Genomic DNA, 7,171 nt, shown 5'->3' on the forward strand with positions numbered 1-7,171 from the left:
CCTCCAGGTGTTTAAAACCCACGTCTATCTGTATGCATGTGCAAGCAGGCGAGCAGAGGGTGCAGCCCTGCAGGCGTTTCATTCAATCCTTTAACAAAATGCTTTGAGTCTTAAAAACACCAACATCATTGATTACAGGATAGTGACCTATAGGTGAAGTATTGTTTTCATACTTCTTAGGCATTGTGCTTGGCTATGTGGTCCAGCTGGTTCCCATCATCAGTCACGTTCTCATCTGTGCATGAGGAAGTCGTCCACATATCAGACTCTCCTTTTGTCTCTGAGGTATAAATAATGATGTCCCTGTACCACCTGTGGCACATGCAGTCACAGCTGATCTGCTGATGCTATCATCATGACAGTAATATCACGTATCTGTAGCAGAGGCTGAAGCTGAAGCCCATACGGTCATACAATAAGAGAGATCAGAGACGATCAGACGGTGCAGCAGACGTCACACACCTGTACCTGTTGGTCATGTCAGGCCAGCAGCAGCACCAGTTACAGTTTCAGGACATGGATCTTTATTTCTGGAAACTCTAATGTTTGAGCTGGGACCTTAAAACACACGCTGATACAGATTCATGAAGAACTTACACTTCCTCCACAAACCCCTGCTCTGATTTTATACAGGTCTAATTTCTAACAGTTTTTGTGGTTAAAACGTTTTATTGATTCTATTTTTAATTTAACTTCTTGAATACAGTTTAATGTTAATGTTAGCTTCTTTTTAATTGTGCAAGTCTGTCCATCTTCAGTTCTGCCCATCTAGATCAGGAATGTCAAACTTAATCACAGCAGGGGCCGGATTCTGGATTCAGGTCTAATCTGAGGGCATAACAGGGTCACCTTTTTAACCACAAACTGTCAACCTCTTTTCACTGGAAATAAAATATGAAAAAATAAACTTAGCACTGATGATAAAAGATTTTGACATTTAAGGTTAAAAGATAATTTAAAGGCTCACAATTAGACAAAAGTAAATTTATCAGTTCAAAAAGCCAAAAACATAAAATTGAAAAATAATGTTTTTTAATGGCAAATATATTAGAAAGAAGCCAAAATCATGAGTTTAAAAGGTCAAAATATGAAATATTTTTTTAATTATGAAATTAAAGTCAAAATATGATTCAAAATTTTAAATTGTGAGTCTAAAAGGTCAAACTATGGGATTATGAAGTCAAAGTTTGGAGACATAAACATGAGGTAAAATACAAAATATTTGTTTAAAAGGTCAAAATATGACTTAAAAGTTAGAATTATGACTCTTAAAGATCAAAATATAATATGAGAAGTCAAAATCATGAGTTGAAATGCTCAAAGTATGAAATTAAAGTCAAATCTTAAGTTTGAGTCCTAATTGTGAGATGCTAAATTAGGGCTGGGTATCGTTAAGAACCTCACGATTCGATTTCGATTCGTGAGGTTGCGATTCAATTCGATATCAATTCAATTTGATATTGATTTAAATGCTTCAATGACGATTCAGTAAGTAGAAATACACAAATAATCTGTTGACAATTTTTTAATAATTATTTTCATGGCCATGTGAACATAGGTGGTAAGTCACCTCACATTTTTGAGCAATAAAACATCTGAAAATAAAAATTTGCACAATAATAACTTATTTGTGCATATGGAGTAAAAAAGTAAAAAGTAAAGTGCATGTAAACTTAAATAATATTTCTTTCCTCTTGGAAATTGTGATAAACCTCACATAACATGGTTATGGTCGGTTGTTGTTTGGTGGAGTGCGGCCTCCGGCCATACAATGCGAATCACACGCACAGCGACCCCCACTGGCCAGGAGGTGAACCGATTCAGAGGATTTGCTGAATCGATATTGAATTGGGGGGAGAAATATTGCAATGCATCGATTAACCAATATTTTTACCCACCCCATGCTAAATTGAAAATGTGAAATTAAAACACGAACTAATTTCTTTTCCCACATTCCTGACTGCTTATCTAAATATTTTTACCCCTTACTTTTTCAGATTTTGTGACTTAACAAGGAGATCTTAAATCATCAGGCTAAGTTCACATTTTTATACTTGAGGAAATCTGCAGACCTCAGACTGATGGGCCAGTTAGAACAGAAATATGAGATCATCTTGGGGGCCGGATTTGGCCCCTGGGCCTTGAGTTGACACCTGTGTTCCAGAACAAAAAATGCTATTCTTAAAAACAACTTTAAAAAAACATCAACCTACATTGAGAGAAAAATGTTAATAATACAGACTTTTTTTTCAGCTGTGGCTACGCCATAGCTTCACACTGATAACAGTCCATGCAGAACCAACCACGAACCTCTCTGACGCTCACTTACCAACATTTGTCACATCTACTTAAGAAACCAGCCCAGACTAAAAGAAGGATTATTCCTCTGGAGCAGTTTACCTTCTAGCTGTCTACACAGGATTATTCACTGCTCAATAACAGTTAAAGAATAATTTTGCTAAACTCTGCTGAGGTACCTGAGCAAGGTGAATGGCCTCATAAGGAATTATTCTAAGGTTATTTTCTACTTTTTAATCCCAAAGATTCTGAAAGGTATTTCTCACAAATTTAAGTCTCCATTTATCTGAGGGTTGTATCTTTAAGAGCGGCTCTTACAGGCTGTTGTAAAATGCAGCTCAGTCATGCCTCTTTAATGTTTGGATGAATCCTCCAGTAGATCCTCTAGAGCAGGGGTTCTCAACCTTTTCCTCCTGCGACCCCCAAAATAAAGGTGCCAGAGACCGGGGACCCCCACTGGACCTGAAGGTGGTTGGACACAGTCATGAACATTCAGGAATAGTCATGTGGAGACAAGGCCGCCCATGAGGAGGGATAAAGATGGAGGTTTGTGGGACCCAGCCAAACTGGGGGCCCATAGAGGTCAGCAAAATCATGGTCCATTGTAAAGTTAAGCTGTGAAAACCATATTTTATATTTGACCTGAATAATAACCACTCTTATCAAAGAAACAAATATCTTTATTCATTCATTTGTGTAGTCAATGGCCTTCTTAAAAATGAAAACTTTTGTTTAAAAAAAACCTAATTAAATGGGTTAAAAATGGAAAAAATGGTAAATAATGGCAAAAAAAATGGTGGAAAAGGTGGTGAAATTGGATATCTAAATAACATAAATGGGTTAAAAGCAGCCAAAATTAGATAAAAGTGGCAAAAAATAACCAAAAATGGGTTAAAGTGGCAAAAACGCACACAAAAAGTGGTAAAGGGGATTAAAAAGGGACTGAAATGGCTTTAAAGTGCAAAAAGATTTTGGAAGTTAGGTGGAATGGGACGGTGGAATTAATATAAACTGGCAAAAATGGTCTAGCTGTGGTTAAAATGGGAAAAAGAGGGTTTAAAAAGTGGCAAATAATGGCAATAATGGGTCAATAAGGCAACAATAAGCAGAAAGGGGCAAGAATTGGTTTAAAAACGGCAAAACCAGGCAGAAAAAAGTGGTGGAAAATGGACAAAAAGGGTTTTAAGTAGCAAAAGTGATGATTCACAAATTTGGTGTTAAAAAGTGATGAAAATGGGTTAACTTTAGGTAAAATTGGTGTAAAGTGGCTACAGGGTCATTTTGAAAACATTCCTATTTTTCTAAAGCCATCTGGTGACCTCCTCCAAGGTTGAGAACCGCTGCTCTAGTCCCGGGCAGATCAAAGCTAGGAACTAGTCCAGACGTTAAACCGAACCCAGGGAAAACAGACGGACGGTTTAAAGAAGGGACTGCTTTCATGACAGGAGACACCTGAGTTTAAACTCACCTGCACGCCTCCAGCCTCGTTCACTCCGGACGGTAGGTCCCGGTGGAGCTCGGTTTGTGTTTGTTGGGGGATAAACAGAGATTTAAGACCTGGTTTCTTTTACGTCCGTGATTCTGGGTCGGTTGTCGGGTCTGGTAACTTGTCTAAGTTGTCCTGGTTCCATTCCAAACACGTGCAGGTCGGCGTGTTCTCCTCCTCTCAGCTGCAGACATCCAACTGAGTCCTGTGACGTCATGTAAACCTACACTCATCCGCGCGCACCTCAGAAATGGTGCGTTCCAAACCATCGGACAACCCAGTGACGTTTCAACACAGCTTCATCCCACTGATTATCCAGCTCCTTTTACTGATCCGGATCATTTAGTTCACCACAATAAGAGCCGATTCTTTCAGCTCCAAACGGTTCTTTATCTGTTAATAAAATCAGCCATATTATCAATGATTTCAACTATGACTGATATACATGCATTTGTTCTCTTACTTCTTCATTACAATCAAACCAGTAGTGATGGAAATTTCGGCACTTTTCAGTGATCCGGATCATTTGGCTCTGCTCAGCAAGAAGAGCCGGCTCTTTCAGCTCCCAAAGGGCTCTTCATTCAGGTACCAGTTTGGCTTCATTTGACCTGCCAGTTTTAGCAATGTTATAACATATGACTGATATTTTAGCAGGTATTTTACTCCAACTATGCTCACTTTTTAAAATTAATGAAAATATGTAATTATTTTTCAAAATGTACTGTCTCCCCAAAACACCTTATGGGTCAGATGTTATCTGGTCACTGGCTGCAGTGTTAATTTTGGCAGCAATTTTAATTTTAGTCTTCATTTTAGTCTTTAAATAAAATGCATTTTAGTTTTAGTCACATTGTAGTTATTTCTACCCTTTTTAGTTGTAGTCTAGTTTTAGTCCAAGTATTTATTTTCTTGCCTAAATTTGGCACCAATTCATGGTAGTGTGTTCTCTGCTAAACCTGGGGTCCCTGCTGTCTACAGCTGAGAGGAAGAATAGATACAGATGCATTGTTTTTGACAGATTTACCCACAGTGGAGAAATATCACGATTTGAATTGTCCAACAAAAACTAAATTATATTTTAGTCAAGTATTAGTCATCTTGATGAAAACTAAACTTAGTTTTTGTCAGTTTTAGTCATCACAGATCTATTTTTGTTAGTCTAGTTTTTGTCATGGAAAAAAAGGCTGTTGACGAACATTTTTAGTCATCGTTTTAGTCGATAAAAGTAACACTGATTGGCTGGGCTGATGACACACCTGAAATACAACATTAATGTTACACCATCAAACAATAATCCATAATGCATGGCGTGCCTGTGTTAGAGGACAAAAGATCATCCCTAATAATCAATCGAACAACACAGACACACAATCTATACACAAATAAAATGGTAATGTAATAATGATATGAAAAGGCTCTCAGACAGGATCCAGCTCTTATTGTTTACTTAGAAGAGCCGGCTCTTTGAACCGACTCGTTAACAAATGACCCATCACTAAAAACCTAAACATAGATTTCCCAGAATGAGACAGACTTTTCATGCTGTTTGGAATGACTCATTAATGTTTTACTACTGAGCAGGAGCTGTGGCCTTGGCCTTGACTCTGAGATGTATTTTAACACTATCGTGCAGGAGAAAATCATGCATAAAAATTCACTGTCAGATGGAGATCCATAGGCCTGTTTCCTGCTGGTTCAGATATTTATGATAGGAGGGTAATGAATAAGACAGGCATGCCCGCTGTTGACACGGTGGTTTCAGACAGAAAACAGTTTACACAGGAAAATATGCTCCAACATAAAAGTAGGCCCATAGTTCTCATCTTATCTGCAGGTTTTACATTCAAAATATCAAACATGCCTGAAATAACCTATTACAGAAGAGAACGAGGGCCACTCAGAAGACTTCAGATCAGTTTGTTTCAATTGTAAGAATTAAGCCAGAGTACTTATAAAAGGTTTGAATTCTGACTGGGAAAAAGAATTGAGACTTTTAAAAGAAAAAGTCAGAACTCCAATTCACAGAACTCGATTAAAGTCAGAATCAGCATGCACGTGTCCAAGTTATTCTCATTTTACACACATATTGAAATTTTTGGCATCAATACCAATATAGACGGACCTTTCTGGTTGCATTACACAAGCATGAATAATGTTTCTGGTGGTCTGCAGAAACCTGGTTGACTTTGCCCCAAAGAACAAAAACAAGGAAGTGGCGCCATCTGCTGGGAAAAAGCAAAAATATACATTTGAAGCCTAGCCTGTAAATTTAGAACATAATATTAGACCGTGGGTGTCAAACTCAAGGCCCGGGGGCCAAATCTGGCCCGTGGAACGATTATATCCAGCCTGCAAGATCATACATGTATTTGTATTCTAACTAGCCCACCAGGATAAGGTCTGCAGGTTTCCTCCAGTATAATAATGTAAACTTCAACTTGATTATTTAAAATATCTTTAAGTCATAAAAATATGAAAAATTAAAGAGTAAGAAAGATTTAATAAAAAGTCAAGAACGAGGAGGAAAGAAATTATTTTGTTTTTATTTCGTATTTTTAATTTTGCATCTCAAGATTACAACTTGAACTTATAATTTTGAATTTTCATTTTATACTTTGACCTTTTCAACTCCTAATTTGAACTTTATGTCACATTTTTATCTTTTAGATTCCTAATTTTAAATTTTAAGTCGTATTTTGACCTTTTCAACTTCTTACTTTGGCTTTTTAATCCAATATTTCGACTTTTAAAACATGACTTCAAATTTTTTTCTCACATTTTGACATTTTAAATGACTAATTTTCACTTTTTATATCATTTTATATCATTATATCATTTTGACCTTTTACACTCCCAATTTTGAATTTAAGTCATATTTTTTTACTTTTTAAGTCATTATTTTGAATTCTAGCTCATACTTTGACATTTTCAGCCCCTAATTTTTGGCTTTTTAATCCCATATTTTGAACTATCAGACTCACAATTAAAAACCTTAAGTCATATTTTGACTCATGATCTCAAAGTTGATCTCATATTTTCCCCTTTCAAACTTATTTCAACTTTCTCCTCATATATTTGCTCTTTAAAAACAATGATTTTTCTATTTTTAATATTGTGTTCTGATCTTTTGAACTAATAAATTGGAATTTTTGTCTCAGATTTAACCCTTTAACTCATTTTTACTTTTTTTAAATTTCCAAATGATTTTTCATCAATGCTGATTTTTTTTCTTTTCATATTTTATTATAGTGAAAATGAGGTCAACAGTGATGGTTAAATGTTGACCCTGTTAGGCCTTCAGGTTAGACTTGAATCCCAAATCCAGCCCCTGCTGTGATTGAGTTTGACACCCCTGTATTAGACACTGCATGTTCTATGCTGCAGGGT

The 7,171-nt window shown here is 36.5% G+C and overlaps 1 protein-coding gene across 2 annotated transcripts in view; it reads right to left on the bottom strand.

Moving 5' to 3' along the window:
* The window catches only part of LOC121504069 (alpha-2,8-sialyltransferase 8F-like), a 30,636-nt gene extending 26,662 nt beyond the window's left edge, over positions 1 to 3,974 (bottom strand). For both annotated transcript variants that reach the window (XM_041778673.1, XM_041778663.1), the window contains exon 1: positions 3,767 to 3,974. The gene's annotated coding sequence lies outside the window, so the exon portion shown is untranslated. The remainder of the gene's footprint in view (positions 1 to 3,766) is intronic.
* Positions 3,975 to 7,171: the final 3,197 nt, after the last annotated feature.

The sequence above is a fragment of the Cheilinus undulatus genome, linkage group 3, assembly GCF_018320785.1.
Source record: "Cheilinus undulatus linkage group 3, ASM1832078v1, whole genome shotgun sequence".
Lineage (NCBI taxonomy): Eukaryota > Metazoa > Chordata > Actinopteri > Labriformes > Labridae > Cheilinus > Cheilinus undulatus.